General features: G+C 44.6%; 1 protein-coding gene across 1 annotated transcript in view; it reads left to right on the top strand.

Annotated features, from left to right (window-relative positions):
• Sdk1 (sidekick cell adhesion molecule 1) overlaps nt 1–19,372 on the top strand; it is a 744,195-nt gene that overhangs the window by 272,449 nt on the left and 452,374 nt on the right. Inside the window, exon 2 of the mRNA XM_074075462.1 lies at nt 3,884–4,043. The gene's annotated coding sequence lies outside the window, so the exon portion shown is untranslated. The remainder of the gene's footprint in view (nt 1–3,883; nt 4,044–19,372) is intronic.

A 19,372-nucleotide genomic window follows, 5' to 3' on the forward strand; every position in this document is an offset into this window, starting at 1 on the left:
AAAGCTGTATCCCTCGCAATTCAGCTTTATTACACCGCTTGGGTCGTGAGAGTGGACGATTTTAGCTGAAGTACATAGTGAAGGGGAAATTGGACACACAGTTGACAGAACTTCAGAATGACTTGAAATGCCACCAAGAACGCCATGTGCACCAGAAGCCATGGGACTCTCCAAATAGGACCTGAACTGTGACAAAGTCCTTACAGTGGCTAACACTTGGCTGTGTATATTCTTATGTCATGACTGGACCATGTCTTAAGGGACAGTCTCCTTGTATGTATTCTTGGTGTTGATCGCAAGGTCTAAGACTAGCAGTTTATTGACCAGAAACTCATGCAGGCTAAAGGCCTAAGAATCCTTCTGGACTCCTCTCTCCATCAGCCTCAGGACCAATCCATCACAGACTCCTTTTTACCACCTAAATACTGTTTTAAAGCTGCCCATTCCTCTCCACCTCTTCCACTCAGTCTCTCCTTTTACCTTTGCCCAATGTGCCATTGTCACCAATTAGGGCTCTTTTCCAGGAGCACTGTGCAGGCCTCTGGACTGGTGCCCCATGCTCTAGTCTGTCATCCTTCGCCCTCCCCATTACAGTCAGAGTGATTGCAAACTGCATGTCCTTTGCAAAGACTTCTTGTGGTTCTCTTGTAACAGCAGGTAATCACCACCATATGGACAGTGTGCTAACAAGGGCACGTGCACAGAGATCCTGTCACCTGTCGTTCACATTGGAACACTTTTAACCCACTGACCTTCGCACAGGGTAGCATGCGCTTGCCCTGCCTGTGGGCCCTGCACACCCTGCTTCTACCTACTCTCCACCTCTACCTCCACCTGCACCTGCACCTGCACCTGCACCTGCACCTGCACCTGTACTTGCACTTGTGTTTTAGGCTTTCGTATGTCCTAAGGTTACTCACCATGTTTACTTCCACCACAGGGCCTTTGCACATACTATTATCTGAGTATTTGAATGCTAGTGATACTTTAGTTCTCAGTTCCTGCATTCAGTCTTATTGACTAGGTTAAATCACCTTCCTAAGGACTGAATGGACCAAAGTAAAGTACACTCACAGCAGGATACATTGAGAAACCCCTTTGAACATGGACTTAGATATTACTAATGGAAGACAGGTCTGTAAGATAGGTACGGTGTGGGGGGGATCTTGGGGGCGGGGGAAGGTGAATGAAGGAGATTAAGGTAGGGAATGTGGTGGATGGACTTCAAATACCTATATGAAACAGAACATATAATTGCAATTGCTTTAAGTGGGGTGGGGAGGGGTCGAGGGGAGAGATGATGGGGTGAACTAACCAATGTACAATATAAGCCTATCTGGAATTGTCACAATGAATCCCCCTCTATAATGAATATATCCTAACTTAAAAAATTGCCTTTTATAGGTTCTTACCACACAGATGCAGTTCAACATTTTTTATTTTGATGGAATTATGTATGTATAAATAAAACTTTATATGGTTTCCCTCAGTGTCTGGTGAGGGTTGGTTGGTTCCAGGACCCCCTGCAGATACCATAATCTATAGATGCTCAGGCCTCATACATAAAATGGCATGCTTTTATTTTATTTATTTATTTGGGAGGGCAGTGTTGGGCCTCACACTTGCTAGGCAGGCACTCTACCACTCGAGCCATTCCGCCAGCCCCTTGTGTGTGCACGTGCGTGTGTTGAGTGTTTTTGAGATAGGGTCTAGAACTATTTGCTCAGTGCTGGCCTTGAATCTGGATCCTCCTGATCTCTGCTCCCATATCTCAGATTACAGGTGTGAGCCACCAGCAAAATGACATAGTTTCTCATATGACCTGCACACATCTGCCTGCATTGTTTGTGCCATCTGTAGATGTAGTGCTGTGCCGTGCCACGTGGGTGTCAGTGTGCACACTCAGCACAACGTCTTCTGAATGTTTTCAGTCCACACTTGGCTAGCTGAAGGTACATATGCTGTGCGGGGGTGGCTGTGTTTAAATGCTGCATATTTAGTGTTTGTGAAAATACAATTTTAACACATTCTCAGTTTTAATATTGTTATACTATTTGATGTTTAATTTGTTAAAGACATAGTCACTTAAAAGTCCAGTTTATTCACTCCATAAAGAAGTTATCAAAACTTTGAAGACAGATACGGGTTATTGAGATGAAATTTCTGTCATTGAGAAGTCTGTGTCACCTTGAAACCTAACATGTAGAATCACTGGGTTCTGGAACCTAGATGTCAGGATTAACATGATGACTTAACTCGAGTAGTGTATTGTAAGGTCCGCAAATTCTCCCATGTCTGTTTGCCCACCTGTGAAAAGGATATAACAGTGATAGCTATTTCATGGGGCTTTTGTGAGAATGCAAACATCCTATAAAAGTGCCTAGAGCCCCATGCACAGGAAATGCTGGCTGCTCCTGGTGTGCTGCCTTTGCCACAAGGCACATTCACTGAGCACACGCTTAGGTAATATTGCCTTTGCTCCTGGCATCCTTCTAGGTGCAGGGAATTCAGCAATGGTTATTAGGCAGGAGATGTGGTAGGGTGTAAAATACTGTAATTTAGAAGTATGATTGTATCGTGAATGAATTATAAGGGTAGAGTAATGGGGAGTGGTTTCAGTTAACCTGAAAGATAAGAGTAAGTCAGCATGCATGGAGCAAGTGTAAAGGCCCTGGGGTCGGAAGGAACTTAGTCTGGGGCTTAAATGTAGAAGAAGCCAAGTGTGCCTGGAGTAGACAGACTGGACCATCTGGTCTCAGAGACAGGCTGGCAGGAGATGATGACACCACCATGGGTCTCGTGGGATTTCTGTAGGAAAACGAGAAGTCAGGTAAGTCTTTTGCTGAGGAGAAAAAGAAGGTGTCAGGGTCATGCAGCTGATGAGTGCTAGAGCTAGAAGCAGATTTATTCCACCTCCATGTCACAGCAAAATGTAGCATGTACAGAACACGCACAGTCGTGTGGAGCTCTGTGAGTGTCCTCACAGTAAATGCACCGCTGTCAAGAAGTCTCAACGTGTTCTGCATGCCCCTTCCTCCCCGATCAGCCCAGGGGTCTACATGGGCAACCCACATCCTGACGTAACACGCAAGTGGTCTTCCCTAGTTTTGAGCTTTCCTTAACTTTCTGAGGGAAGCACGTGTTGTAGCCTCTCCCACGCCTCTGGCTGCTTTCACTCAACATTCCGTGACATTCAGCCATGTTACCACGTGTAGAACCATGGTTCATTCTCATTACTGTGTCACAGTCCACTGGGTGACTACTGCAGGCTCCGTTTTATCTGCTACTGAAAGCGTGTGTGCGAGACGCCATTTACGCTTAGGTGCTAATTTGGCTTATCCAAGTCACTTTTGAAAAACCAATTGATTCTAAGAAGAAATTTCTCTTTTATAGCCTTGATTGTTACTTGAAGACTCTTCAGTATTACTTTAAAAATAGATTGCCTAGTTAAAACCAGAGGCTTGCATGGGTGGACAGCTTCCTGATGCCCCTTTGATAGGTCAGTTCTAATCTTGAAAACAAGCACCTGCATGAACCTGTCATGTGCTTCAGGTACGGCTTCATTGAACTTTTGGGCTTTTGAAATATCATCTGGGCCCTTGTGTGTTCCTACTGGGACAGGGACTGTTTGCTACTTCATCAGGCTAAATAGCTTTCATTTCTACTTCATAAAATTAGATCTGTTTAGGGCCAGAGGTGTGGTTCAAGCAGTAGAGTGCCTGCTTTGCAAGCATGAAGCCCTGAGTTCAAACCCCAGTCCCACCAAAATGAAAAAGAATATACAAAAATATCTAAAATTAGATCCATTTAAATACTTGGTGCATATCATTTTCATGTTTCCATCACTCAGTTTCTCTCTCTCTCTCTTTTTTTTATATCTCAGATGATGTTGCACCGTATTTTAAAACGGAGCCGGGCCTCCCACAGATTCACCTGGAGGGGAACCGCCTGGTCCTCACCTGCCTGGCTGAAGGGAGCTGGCCTCTGGAATTCAGATGGACACACAATGACAGCGAGCTTGGCACCTTCAGCAGCGAGTACAAGTAATTGATTGGCTTGGAAATAAGATTCCATCCTGGGGCTCTATGTTTAGAGTCCGGGCCCGATCGTCCGTAATGACACAAGGGGTGGGAGCACCATTCTGGATCTCTAATGCATGAAGGATGAAAAGACTAGGCTTGAGCGTGTAATTAGAATGTGGTTTACTGTTCTGGTGTATTTGCACCCAGAGTCCATCATTATAATTGCACAAGCAAGCCAGATAGTGAAACCACAGACAAAAAGGTGTAATTACACAGGAATGCACATCCCATTCTACCGTGACACATTTGCTTTTTTATGACAACAGCCACACCCACAGTATTGTTCCTGTCTGCCAGGCACAAATGTTAAACATAGATGCTTACATCAGTGGCTTCCAGAGCTCTGCACTTTTCTAGCTGCGTTTTTGAGTTGGGATCACAAAAGGTGGAACCCCTGGAGTGTGGGTGTGAGCAGAGCCTCCTTCTCGACCTCCTGCCATGTGCCAGGCCTTGTGCCAGGCCCTGGGGATATGGAGAACTCGATGGCGGGGGCTTGTGGGGAGCACCATGTGGAGGATGGAGCACAGGGACTGAGGTCAAGTCTGAGGTGCAGCTCCCCCCAGGAAGCAGCCCCAGCCCTGCTGTTTAGCCTCTGTTTCCTCTTCTGGCGCTTGAGAGCTTCTGGGGCTTTTTCTGTTTGGCCCATTTCTCGGTGTAGCTTGCTGGGCCAGGTGCTGCACCTCTGAGCAGAGATAGCTGCGAAGTCCAAGACACCCAAAGCCAGGACTCAGCAGTGCTGTGCTCTTATGTAACGGAGGAGGGAGGAGCCAGCAGGAGGTCAGCAGCTCTGCATGGGAGGAGACTGCCCCATCTATCTCAGAGCCTGCTACAATGTGCACGTGTGTGTTTCAAAATTCACACATAGACCTTTTCTTTTTTGGCAGTATTGGGACCTAGACTTAAGGCCTACACCTTGAGCCACTCCACCAGCCCTTTTTGGTGATGGGTTTTTTCAAGATAGGGTCTTGGGAACTGTTTGCTGGGCTGGCTTTGAACTGCAATCCTGATCTATGCCTCCTGAGTAGCTGGGATCACAGGCGTGAGCCACATATACATTTTTTTACTGACTGTCAGCATTTGGGAGTTGTAAGTCTTCCTACAAAACCCCTGCTTCCCTGTGTGTCTGGACTATCTGGGGCCTGAGCACGCTCTGCAGCCCAGCACAGGGCAGGCCCGCAGGGCTGCTGGACATGCTCTTATTACGGGCAGTGCCCTCTGGTCTCCCCCTATCACCGCACATTTGGCTTGCTTCTGTTGGCTGCTTGTACTTTAAGACAGGAGCTCATAACCTCCCCTTTAAGACACAGGAGTTTGTGACCTCCTGTACATCTTAGCCTTACCGTCATTTTATCTGTCTTGTGGGGATTGCTAATCACATTAATTCAGAGCACATCGAAACCAAAGAGTCCCAGGTTAAATCCTACCTCTGCTACCCATGTCCATTAGTGTTGTGGCCTTAGGCAGGCCACAGGGGTCCTGCAGGAAGGGTCTGCAGGGTGGGGCTGAGCACACCTGTCCTGTAGGCTCTCACGCATGGAAAACAGCTGCCATTCTGGCAGCATTCTACACCAGTGTTATGTGACATCGTGGGCTTGAGTTGTTAGTGGCAGTGGAACAGCAAGAACAAAGTAGCAGGCTGGGCTTCACGCCAGCTACTCAGGAGACAGAGATCAGGAGGATCACAGTTCAAAGCCAGCCTGAACTCATAGTTCTGAGAGACCCTATCTCAAAAAAAACCTTCGAAAAAAAGAGCTGGCAGAGTGGCTTAAGGTGTAGACCCTGAGTTCAAATGGCAGCGCCAAAAAAAAAAAAAAAAAGACAGTGAACTGGGGAATGAGAGCCCTGTGTGGGTGATGGGCTTTGATGGCACTACAGCTCAGGTTCTTTCTGCTTGGTACTCTGCCTGTGACTTTGGGGAAGGTGACCATTTTGACCTTTTCTCATGTAAACTGTGTATAATAAAACCCATGTCACCAGGCTGTCATAGAATCGAGGAAGAAAGGGTCTGTATTGTTAGCAAAGGGAAGTAGGAGGTGTGTCACACAGTGGGGTCCTCAGGCTCGGGTTCGGGCCGTGGGTGGGGTAGAGGAGCTCTTTTCTAGGTCTTCACGTTCCTTGTGGACATTTTCTGATATGTAGCTGCCCAAGACTGTGGCTGTGGTCTTGGTACCTCGCCATCTATGACTTCCTGCCCCATTTGGAGATTCCTCCCGCTTCCTAGAGGAAAGGCACACAACGCCTACATATTTGCTGTTTGTGCAACAGAGCCTTCCTGTGTGACCATACCTTGGTGGAAGAGTAAAAGGAACCATATTGGAGGTGTGGCTCGAGTGGTAGAGCGCCCGCCTAACGAGTGTGAAGCCTGGGTTCAAACCCCAAGCCTGCCAAAAAGAAGTCTTGAAGTTCTGTTAGCACTCTTTTACTTAAAAACATATAAGTGTCAAGTCATTATGTTATTTGCATTCCATTGGGTATATTTAAAACACTTGAGTAACAGTTTAACTTTGAGATGTCAGAATGCGCACTGAGCCGCCATTGCTCACACAGCTGCTGGAACTTAGACAAGACAATTATGGCGCTAACTGGAAACCCGTGGAGAGGTGCTGGGTTGCTTTTTGTTTGGCATTGCTCTTTCTTTGAACAAAATTTACCTGTGCATTTAAAATATGCCTTGGTCCATGAGAAGAGAAGACCTAATTGGTCATAGGACAGGGGTGGGGGTGACAGGCTCATTCTAAGTGGACCATTAAGAAGGCAGCCACTTCGCCACTTGTCGTTGAAACCCAACAAGCAGAAACAGGTTTCTGTGCGGCAGGAGCGTGGGGAGACGTGACGGATTCATTCTGCTCACTGAGTGCTTCAGACAACTGAGATGGCTTCTCATTGGATTTGTCATCATTTTTTCAAGCTATAAAACCCGTCTAAAAACTTCACACCATTTTATCAGTCAACTCTCCACTTGCTTCCAGTCAGCACCTTCAGCTGTCCTGTGTTAACCTTCATGAGACCTTTCTAAGTCTCAAACAGAAAACCTCGCTAGTCTATGAAAATGGCAGCTGTCCCTACCTAAAAGGAAGCCCCTGTCTTTCTGTCGTTCCTCCCATGGTGTTAGTCCTGAAAATGCTAACCCTATAAAGAATAAAAATGCAACTTTACCTTTTCTAGCTTTGACTAAAATAGCATTTTATTTGCCTCTTATGTTATAAACCACACTGGAGATTTCAGTGAGATTCAGATATCCTATTTCTTAGTCATACCTGCATTTAGGCACAGTGACTACATCAACAAAGTGACAGTAGTTCAGTAATTAAACCAAATTGCCATAGGTGTCTTAGGTGACTTTTTCCAGAAAACATTTATCATAAATTATTTCCCACTTTGGGGAAAAATCCATTATATTTATATTCAAAGTGTCACTGGCTGTGCACATATGCACATGCCAGATGTCTTGCCAGGCGTGGTGGCTCACACCTGTAATCCCAGCTACTCAGGAGGCTGAGATCAGGAGGATCATGGTTCAAGGACAGCCTGGGCAAAAATAAATTTGTGAAGACCCCCATGTCCAAAATAACCAGAGCAAAATGGACTGGAGGCGTGACTCATGCGATACAGCACCTACCTTGCAAGCGGGAAGCTGTGAGTTTCAAATCCCAGTTCCACCAAGGAAGAAAAAGAAGGTCTCAATGCTAGTACCTTATGCCTCATTATAACAGTGGGAACACCTGGACAGTCTAACTGCTGGAGACCCTACAGTTTTCTGATGAGAGCTGTCTCTGTGATTCAGTTCTATGACCCTATAATGACACAGTTTGATGGATGTTTATTCCAGTAAACATAGGAATGGCCAGGGGAAAGTTAGTTTTTCCTATGTTTTATGAAAAGGCAAGAAAAATTCACAACATCAATAAAATTTATTAAATACCTGGGGATATCTTATAAGAAATGAGTAAAACCTGCATGAAGAGGAGTGCAGCTCCTCACTGAGACACAGAATAGAGGGTCCAGGGTAGGAAATCTAAGCTTTGTAAAAATGTCATTTCCTTTGAAATTATTGTCGAGGTGTGGCCTGACATTAGTGGGTTTTTTTTTTAGTAAAACCACTATCAATATGATACTTTAATAAAAATTTCAATGAAGTTTTTGATGTGCACTTTGAGGAAATTGTATTAAAGCCCATCTAGAAACAAACAGAAAAGAATACCAACAAAATTTTAAGACTATGGATTTTCCTTTGCAAATGTTAAGACATAGTAGAATACCACAGACACTAACAGAGGTATAAAAATAAACAGAAATATTCCAGGTGAAAGTTTTGAGCCAGACCTTGATATACATTAAAATATTTGTAATCAAATGAGCAGTCAAGCTATTGTTAGAGAAATCATTATTTGCAAATGTTCAAAGTAGATCATTTTACACAAAACACCAAACTAAATTTCAGATGCATTGAAATATTAAATTTAAAAACAGAAACCCAAGAACACAAAGGTGATATTTGAATGTTCTGTGAATATACCAGGACAAAGCATAAAAGCGTTAACAAATTCACCAGGAAAGAGATCACAGGTAAGCACACAAAAATTTACAATGTCTGCTTGCCTAAGAAATTATTACAAATTAAAAGACAACAAACCAGGGAAACATTTGCAACATATCAGGCAGATGCAGCTCTAAAAACCTGGGGTTCATTGAAAGCAGTGCCTGAGACCAAGGGTACAGCAGGCAGTTTCTGTGGGAATGGAATCCAGGCAGCAGAGTAGACCCAGGGTAGTGAAACGGGGACGGAGGAGGAAAACCCAGTTCAGGATGCATTACCAACTGGTGGTCATTGTCTTAAAGTGGTGTGAGCTCATTCCCACTTGGAGCTTCTGATGCATCTCAGAATGTCCAGCCTGGAGGGGACAGTAGAAAGTCTCCATCAGCTCCCACAGTCAGCTGGTAAACACTGGCCCAGTGGTCATAACCTGTAGTTAGCCGAGCATTCGTACTCAGCTAAATCTTTTGGCTGTGGTGCTGGAGAGCCCGCAAGACCTAGGAGGCATGGGTGGAGGGAGCCGCTGTCCATAGCACTGGCTTAAGGGCACTGGAGGCTGTGGGCAGCTGGTGTAAGAGCACACCAGCAGGGACTCACGTAAAGGTGACTCCAGAAGCATCCCACTGAGTGCCCTTGAGCCTCCAGCATTTCCTGTATCTATTATTAAGTCCAGCCCATCTAAGAAGACAGTCAGCCAGTTTCTCTAAAGAGTGTAGTCAGGAGATGGTGGTTTCCTTGTCTGGGCAGCTCTCGAGGCTGTATTTAAGCCCAACTTCTCTTCCTCCTCCATCCCATTACAAACGTGCCTGACCCTCAGGCAGGACTTCACCTGCTGGCAATGGCTTGCTGGGGTGGAGACCCAACCCTTTATCTTTGCTTTGAGCTGCTCTGCTTTTGTTGGGACCCGGATGTTGTAATCACAACTAGCCTTGGAAATTTGAAGAGAAACTCAGTAAATTGCCTCCTCTTTGCCGCCCCTCTGTCCCCCCAACACACACACTTTGTGACACCAAACCAGGTCTTAGATCATCAGGTTCAACTACCAAATTTCCTGGAGCTCCATTGCTGTGCAGAGTGCAGAGTGGCCAGAGTGAGTCAGAGATTCAGGTCCCTGATCCCTTCCTTCATCACCTGTGGGAAGAGCCTCTTCTGAGAACCAAGGCTGCTGAGCCAAGGTAGTCTCAGGTTGGGAAACACACACAGGTCCCAGAGACGAGACATCAGACCTCAATCCCTCCATTGTGGACACTGGTTTAACCTGTGTCTTGGAGAAGAATGCCTATGTCACACAGAGTCATTCCCAGCACCACTCTGGTATGGGTGAAGAGGAAGATAGCCTTGAAACAGAGTTGTAAAACACGGTAAACTGTCAATTAAAAGCTGTAACCTCAGACAGAGCTGTGAGGAATTGCCCATTAGAGCCATGCAAAAGTTCAGGACCGAGATGAAAGGCGCCATGCAGAGATAAGCACCCATTCCTGCCTTTCTTTGTGTCCACTTGTAAATAAACTTTCCAAAGCAGGCCTCCCCTGCTGTTCTTATCTAAACCTTAGGTCTCTAACCCACTACTAGCCCTACTTTATGGGAGAGCACATTCCTTATAACCTGATGCCCTGCACTGCCTTTTAAATATCCTGTGAATCCTTTGTTCAGTGCTCAGACTTAGGTACACGTCTGGGCCTGCTAGCGTAAAAATTAAAATCTGAGTTCTCCACTCCTCTGAGTGTCGCTTGGTTTCTCCTCTGACTACATTGCCACAACATGGGTGTGGTGCTGCCCAGTGATGTGACACAAAATATCACTGGTGGATCCCAGTGATATTTTTCATGCCTCCTTGATCAGTGAGATGTGTCCCTGACCTGAGGCCATGCTGTGCAGGGCCCGTTGCCCATCTGTGGACCTCTTGCCCATCCCTGAGCCTCTTGCCTGTCCATGGACCTCTTGCTCATCTATGGAGCCACTCAAGTCCCCTTGTTGTGGCTGCTGATTGAGCCACTGAGCAGGGAAGGTAGCTTCTTAAGCAGGACAGATACTGAGTCTGATAAGGATAAGTGCCTGACCCATGACGGAGGTCAGATGTAGTCAAGCAAGTGACCTGCTCGAGCAGGGTCAGCTTCTGTCTCTGCTGGTGACAGGTTTGGCATCAGTCAGTTGCAAACACTAAACCAACTTCAATGAGGAGTTGGTGCTGTTGGACCCAGGTATAGTCTCCAGCCTTGCCAACACAGCCCTTCTCAGCAGCTATGGTGACCTTCCAATGACACCCACAGTTGAGTAACCCTGCTTGGTCGATTGTTGAGTTCCTTATCTGGAGGGGAAGCTTTCTGCTGATAGGAAATGTCACATCTTACTCCCCCTTCATCGTTCCATCAACATGTGACTTCTTACTCTTGAATTTCCAGTCATACTTTTCCCAGACTTCTTTCCCATCAGCCGAGCCATTTGCTCAGCTTTTCTGTTCAGTGTCAGAACATTCCTTCTGTAAGTCTCTCCCTGTTCAGAGATTAGGGCCAGATGTACGGTTGCAGCTCTGTCTACTTGAGAAGCTATTTCTTCACTATGTTTTGGTCATCCATGAATAAAACCATAGTGTGACATCTCCATGCCCAGCCTTGAGGTGACTCATGTACAAAACCAGGCCCAAGAGTTCTGCCTCCCCATCGACTGGTGAAACCTGAAAGAAGTTGAGAAAGTAGCCTTAATTCTTAGATTTTCAAGGCCCTTTACTGACTCCCTTGTTCTCGCTATCTCCATGGGTACAAGCTCTCAGTTAGCACTTAGCTCACCAGAACTAGTGTGTCATTCCCTGCTGCAGAAGTCATGATCTTTTCTCAAGGGTCTGGGCTCAACTTTCCTTGTGGCATGCCTGGAGAGTCCCCACAGTCACCTCACCTATAGTGGTTATCCTTGGACACATGGGATGTGCTGGGGTATGTGGTTCCAGTGGGAGGGAAACTTCAGGAACTGCAGTCAAATCCTGTGACTGAGCTCTCTGTTACTCTGGACCCCACAAAAACTGGCATCCTGGGCTAAGATAGACTCACAGGGAGCAGATTCACACTTGCCTGAAAAGAATAGATTTTAAGGCTCTGGGTGTAGGCAATGAGTGCTTATGATCCCCAAGAGATGAAATATATGAGCAAGGTGAGCCCTACAGTGGTCCCCAGCTTACCACAGAGAGTTCCCAAGCTGGGTACAGAAAATGAGGTCTCAGGTGGAACATGAAAGACTTGCGGAGTGGAAGAACTGAGAATCTGGAGAGATCAAGTCATCCAGATTTCCTAGGCAAGCCTACAAGAAAGAGAAATCTGTGTGGACAGGGGACTTGGGAGAGGTCCAAAGGGGCTTCTGTGAGTATTCAGCACAGTATCCATCACCACATTTGTCTGGGAATGCTACTGAAGTCCAGAGACAGAATTACCCCAGAAGATTAGTTCCTGCTCACACAGGAACGTGCACCAGAAGGTTGGCAGGACTCCCCCTGCTCACACAGGAATGAGCGCAGTGCCCATCCTCTCCAGCCAAACTGCCGAGTCGCATAAACTGTGAGGCTGTTGAATAGGTATTGTCATGTGCTGATGGTGGAAATACTAGTCTTAAGGGAAATTCTGCCCTGGTCCTGCCTGGCAAATCTGAAAAGGCAGCATCCAAATTATTTTCAAGTGTCTTCACAGTATCACAGGACAGAGCAAAAGAATAGTTACAGGAGTGTAAAAATATCTGGCGTTCAACCTGGTGAAATTTACAATGTGTAGAACCCAGTCAGATTATCCAACCTGCAAAGAGGCAAGAAAACATGACCTTCATGAAGAGGAAGATCAATAGAGGAGGAAAACCAAACTAGAACTGACCCAAATGTTAGAGTTGCCCGAGAAAAAAAATATTACTGTGTGCCATATAACAAAAGTTAAGTAGATATATGAAAGATAGAAAAAAGGAAGAAGCCAAACTTCTAGAACTGATCATGGATAGGATTTGAGATTTAAAAAAAAAACAAAACAAAACACTAGATTTTTTGTAAATGATTTGGGAGAATAAACATTGCAGAACAAAGTATTAATAAAGATAGCAAACATATAGTCCAAAGAGAAAGATTAAAAAAAGAAGAGACAAAATGAAAGGAGCATTAGTGAGTTATAAGAAAATCTCAGGTGACCTAAAGGATGTGTAACTGGAATCTCCAACAGGAGCAAGGGAGGAAAATATTTAGAGAAATATTTCAAGACGTTCCCAGATTTGATGGAAACCACAAAGCACCAAATCACAATTACTGGAGTTAGTAGCCAGTGCAATAAGGCAAGAAAAAGAATCAAGTCATGCACATTGTAAAGAAAGACATAAAACTGTCTTTATTTTCAAGTGACATGATCATTTTCTGTGCAGAAAATGTGATAGGAGTTTAAAAAGCTGCCAGTAATGAGGTTGCCAGTGTTAACAAACACAGGATCAAGATATAGCAATCAGTCATTCCTGTGCACTAGCAAGAACCATCTGAAAATCACACACACACAATAGCCAGCCCTCCAAATTCACCAGTTCCTAGATTGAAATATATTTTTACATCATGTCTGGACTAAACACATGCAGAGGTTTTACTCATCATTCTCTAACAAACACAGCATAACAACTATTTATGTGATATTTATATTGTATTAGGCACTGTAAGTTATCCAGTGATGATTTAAAGATGTGTGTATTTGCAAATATGGTACCATTTTATGTAAGAGACTTTAATATTTACAGGCTTCCTTGGACCAGTTCGCCACAGATACTGCTATATATGTGTTTGTATGTGTATCTAATTTTATATACAAATTTAAATAGTGTGAAAAAACCTGACAGACTTCAAACATTGCTGAGGGAAATAAGACCTCAGTCAATGGGCAAATTTACTCTGTTCTTAAATATTGAGACTTTAATTATTAACATATCAGTTTCCCCAGATTGTTCCTTTGGCCCGAGATCCTGAGGCACCTCTCCCCATTAAAATTCATGAGGACCATCCTTCCACATGTCATTCTCCTTTGATTTTAATTGTATTTAGGTCTGTTTAATTGGAAACTCTTCTTAGGTGGAACAAGTTAGTTTCCTCACTAACCACACTGAGTGTGGCTCTGTTGTGCATGTCACCTTGAAGGCTAATCCTGTACTCGCTCCCTCCAGGTGTTGGCCTCAGTGCTCCACCCTGATTCACACTCCTTCTGCTCTGCTGGTTTAAGCTCTACCGGTTGCATCTCTGTGGAGTCTCCGGCTTGTAACAGCAGGTTACATTTTGGCTTTCTTGGTCTGGGCTTCCCCGGTTTTGGTGAAATAATTAGAATCCCAGGTAGCCTCACATGGCTTCACCTAGCGACCAACATGGGGATGGTTGGAAAACCCAGGGTAAAACCTTCACTCTAATTTTGTCCTTTCTGTGTATCGCACCAGTGCATGAACAAATCAAATGGGTCGTCTCTAAGGAGTCAGGTTCGCTTGTCATTGAGTCCAAATGGAGGGGAACAATAACCTTGGATGGCTGGGGAGGGTGGACTTATCTCACTCCAAGTTGAAGTAACCAGTGTTGGCTTCCACGGCATAGCTAGTGTAAATGTGTGCTGTCTTATTTGATGACAAGGTTTAATATTAATGAGGCCTGGCCTTGTGTTTATATGTTTCCCATAAAATTGTGTGTTACTTGTACTTCTGGCTTCACTGTGACTGCCTTTTCAAGTCTGTGTAGCTTAGCAGCTGTGATTGTTTTTGGAGACCTGTGAGGACAAATTAGCATCAGGCCACCTAAGGTCTTCTCAGAGAGGAACTGAATTTAGCTAATTAATTAATTAATTAATCCCTCTTGGGCCTTTTGTCTCGGGATCATTGTGGAATCTAAGTGAAGAATGCCAGCCAGAGGGACAAACAGTGTGACATGATTCATTGCTGGCAAGTCCACGTTTTCAAATTTACATTCCAATTCATGTATACTCATGTCGCAATGCTTAGACCCATTATATCTTGTATATATTTACACACCATTGTGTCTTGGATATTTTTTAACTGTGTAAGAATTAACATTTGCCTTCATAGTGTAATCATCGTCCTTGGTTTTATGTCCATAGAGAATCTGGCATTATAGTTAAGTAATCAGAGATAGAATAACATTTTTTTTCATTAAAAAAAAATCAGCATCCTTCTCCCCCAAGGTTTTCAGACACTGGGTTCTTCCTGATTGAGTGGGGTTAGTTCAAATCAGGCTAGACCTGACAGACTGACGTCAATCACATGTCCACACTTCACCAAATGAAGATCTTACCTCTTCTGCTGCTGAGTTGATACAGAAAGGTAGAAATACATGACGAATGGTCTCAAAGCATTGTTTGTGTTAGAGGAAATCATAGTAAACCAGCACCTCACACAGAGTCTGAGGAGTACTTTACATTAACTTTTTAAAAAAATCATATTATTATTGTGCTGGGGATATATTGTGACATTTACCGAAGTGCTTACAATGTATCATAGTTGAATTCATCCCCTCCATCATTCTCCTTTATCCTCCTTCCTTCCCCCATTCCTGGAATAGTCTCAATAGGTCTCATTTTTCCATTTTCATTCATGAGTATATAATATTCCACCATATTCACCCTCCCACACCCTTTCCTTATATCCTCCCCACCCCACTGCTGCCAACCTCCAGACAGGACCTGCTTCACCTTCCTGCTGAACTTGGGATTGGCTTTTGTACACGTTAAGTTGAAATGTTATTCGTGGTACAGTCAGAAGGGTGAGGAAACCAGGCACCTAATTGAGCCCTGGAGGCTTACATTCCAGATTTATAATCCCAAAAGAACTGCCACACAATGTGCAGAGCACAGCCCATCCCAAAGGACCCTGTTCATAGCCCCTGTTAACTGAATACAAAGTTTGAAAGCAATACACGCAATTGTATAGCTTCTGCACATGCTGGGTTCCCATTGGAAACCCAGCCTTGTTTTGTTTCCTTTAGTTCTTTTGAAAGAACCCAGCCCTCCAAACACAACAATGGGATTGGACTTTGAGCACATGATAAAAGCGAGAGCACACAAGGGAGGGGTGAGGATAGGTAAGACACCTAAAAAAATTAGCTAGCATTTGTTGCCCTTAACGCAGAGAAACTAAAGCAGATACCTTAAAAGCAACTGAGGCCAATAGGAGAAGGGGACCAGGAACTAGAGAAAAGGTTAGCTCAAAAAGAATTAACCTAGAAGGTAACACACACGCACAGGAAATTAATGTGAGTCAACTCCCTGTATAGCTATCCTTATCTCAACCAGCAAAAACCCTTGTTCCTTCCTATTATGGCTTATACTCTCTCTACAACAAAATTAGAAATAAGGGCAAAATAGTTTCTGCGGGTATTGAGGGGGTGGAGGGGAGAGGGAGGGGGTGGGGTCAGGGGGGAGAAATGACCCAAGCCTTGTATGCACATATGAATAATAAAATAAAATAAAAAAAGGAAAAAAAAAAAAGAACCCAGCCCTCAGCCCACCCGGTGCCTGAGCCCTAGCGAGCCGCACACACCTTCAACTTTGCTCTTCATTATCTTGTATAAGGAAAAATCCAGTTATATGAGCTCATTCTCCTTTGGATTGTTAGTTTAGAATTTCATGTAAGAAATTTGTGAAACTAAGTTTAAAGCAATGGTTATCTTGCTAAACCTGGGATGGTTCTAGGAAGAATACAAATGGCTCATAATAATTACTCCTTAACTGGGTTTTTTCACTTTAGTGATAGGACTGTGCCTTGGACCATGACACAAAAGTTTATTATAAAACCCAGTGGGTTATTTCCATGCAAACAGATGTTTTCATACTAGAGTTTAAAGTCATTCTTGTGAGTTGTCCTAAGTGTTATAAAGTGGATATTGGGATTGAAGAAAAACCTTAGCTCTGATTTTAATAGATATGAAAATTCTTTCTTCTGATTTATAATCCGAAGATGTGTCTTTGTTCTTTGGTGAGCATTCTTGGCCTCGCACCTAACAGCTGTTGGAAAGAGCTCCTCACAGGAAAGACTCTAAGGCTAAGCAGTGTTCTGCCAGACATTTTCTAAAATTGTAGTGATTCATGTTCGGGAAAATTCCCTATCACAGACTAATTTGTTCCAGTTTTGGGGGGACTTTTTTGTCACTTAGCGGTTCTAGGTGGTTTACCAGGAAACCATTTTTTAAGAAAAGAAATAACTCAGTGAGACATTCAGCAGTGTAAAATCTGAAGGGCCATCGAACCCCCAAACAAACGCTCTCTGTCACAAGTTGTTTCTGGGGTGGTGAGTTGGCTTACGATCACAAGGCCTCCTGGAGAGTTGCTAGGACAGTGAGACAGTCCCCCCAAGCCACTGTCACCCCAACAGCCAGTCCTATGAGGGGCTGACACTGGACACCACTGATTGAGCCACTGCCCCAATGGGTACCACTCCCCTTGTCCACACTCCACTGTGTCCCCAGCAGCACTGTATCCCTACCACCATCGTGTTCTGACACCATTCTCTCCCTGCCACTTCTGTGTTCCTCTACCACTGTATCTCTACCACCACCATGTCCCGCCACCCTGGTGTCCTCTGCACCCTGGCGTCCCCACTACTGCCAGGTCCCCTCCACCACAGCTGTTGTAAAAGTCGTTTAGATCCCTTCCTGTTCATCACAAGTCTCCAGTTGGTGCATCTAGTCACCAGGCCACATCTCCAACTGCTCTGGAGAAGAGCTGGACATGTCCAGATATGGCCTCTTCAGCCTCTAATCTGAGACTCTACCGAGACTCCTAAGGAGGTGGTTCTGAGCCTAGGCAGATTAAAAACTATCAGAAGCCAACTGCAGGGCTGGTCCAGCAATTGTTCTTGCTCTGAAATGGATCTATGGCAGCTTGCTTTCTAGAGAAATTCCTGGGTGGCTCCAGTGACCCCTCCACAGAGACAGTTGACAACTGAGGTATCCTCAGCACACATGCAGTTTAATCTCTGGGGTGACTGGGATTTCGGGATTGATTCTCCTGACTAAGCTGTTTCTGACCATGAACTAGCCCTGGAAAGCGTTGTGCTAGCCTGGTGGAATTCCACTTCGATGACAGCGAGCGCAAACCTCCCATGTGTCAGCTTCCTGCACCTGAGCAGCCTAGGGTGCTCCGGAATTCTCAGGTTTTCTTGTGAGAAGCCAGGGAACGTTCTCTGTTTAAAAACATGTGTTTCTAAACAATAGGCTTGCAGTGAGCACTCCCATTAGGTGAACGTTACTGGGGTAGGAATTCAGGTGAAAGGTGGAGGGCTTTGCAGTGTTTTTGCCCATTCTTTCCCTGGTGAGACATTAGGCTAAAGAGAGAGCACCGAGCAGCCTGTGCCTAACACCGAGTTCCCATGTGCTTCCGCCTGTTGCTGCAGAGCAGTGCTGTTTTCTGCCCCGCCACGTATGATTATCATACAAGTTCATAAGGATTTCAGCTCTATTTGGGACACTGTAAAACGAGGAACAATCCCATGAACCCGCTGCTCTGCTGCAGTGATAAATCGACCTTGGAGATTTTCAGGTCTGTAATTCAGTGACCTGTACTTTTTCTTTTCCAAAAGTTTTGTTGATTTTGTGTTAACCCAGACTCAAACCGTTCCCGTGTTAATCACAGCGTTTAATAATCAAAGCCACGCATCCTGCAGCTCTGATTTGTGATTTGAATTCAGGCACCGACTCTTTGTGTTGGGTTCAGTTTTGTCCTGATTGTCCTCATTAATTAACTTTTTTGGAGACGAACTGTTCCTTGTGATGGAATAAAACATTTTTAAGGTTAAAACTCAGCAGAATCTTATCATAAAAGATTCTCAGACCCTTTAGGATCACAAGAAGGTGATCAGAGCACTGTAATTAATGTTTGCTTATTGTCGAGTTAGCTGTGTTGTCCAAGTTTTATTCACTTAAAAATTATTCCCCTCGGCTCCTTTATCAGGGTGACTAATCGGACATTCTTGAATAAAAAGATGAACAATTAGTTGAGTATAAATGATTCCGAGTGTGTTTGGGAGTTGGGCAATTTGTCTTTTACCTGATTTTTTAAAGTTTCCCTAATTAAGCTTTGGAAGAGAACATATTTTTAAACTTGTAGGGGACATCTTTTTTTTTTTTTTTTTTTTTTTAAAGACTAGCACTGCTGTGCATTTGCTCCCTCAGAAAACAGGGTGGGCCTAGGAAGGCCCTAGAAAGAGGGTTGCCAGGGAGGCCTCACCTGCATCCCAGGGTGGGGCTAGGCCGGGACCCACCCCTCCTCCTGCTGTTTGTGATTAAATATATTAAAGTCATTTTTGTAAGTCAGAAGGAAAGCAGGGTACCATCGTCCATGTGGCTGGAGCTGTCCTTGTCTTTCTCATGACAGACCTCCTCCATGTGTGAAAAGCACCCGAGCTTCAAGCCTTACTCTTTTTTCAGTTTTAGAGATACAGATATTTATCGTTCGTGTCTTTTTCCTTTTTTGTGGTCTGGGAGTGAAAGCCAGGGCCTCGTGCATGGTTAAGCAAGCAGAGTACTGCAGAGAGCTGCTCCCAAGCCATATGGTAGACGTATAAAAAGCTTTGTCAGTCTCATGAGTCTGGAGATGAGCGCACACCCAGGAAACCATCATCATGACCCATGGTACAAACCTCTTCAGTGCCTCTGAGTGTTTCTCCCTGCCTTATTTTTTCATGGCTCCCATTTTTGTGTAATAAGAACACACAGGCCTGGTGTGGTGTTTCACGCCTATAATCCCAGCTACTCAGGAGGTAGAGG

The sequence above is a fragment of the Castor canadensis genome, chromosome 6 (genome assembly GCF_047511655.1).
Source record: "Castor canadensis chromosome 6, mCasCan1.hap1v2, whole genome shotgun sequence".
In the NCBI taxonomy this organism is placed as follows: Eukaryota; Metazoa; Chordata; class Mammalia; order Rodentia; family Castoridae; genus Castor; species Castor canadensis.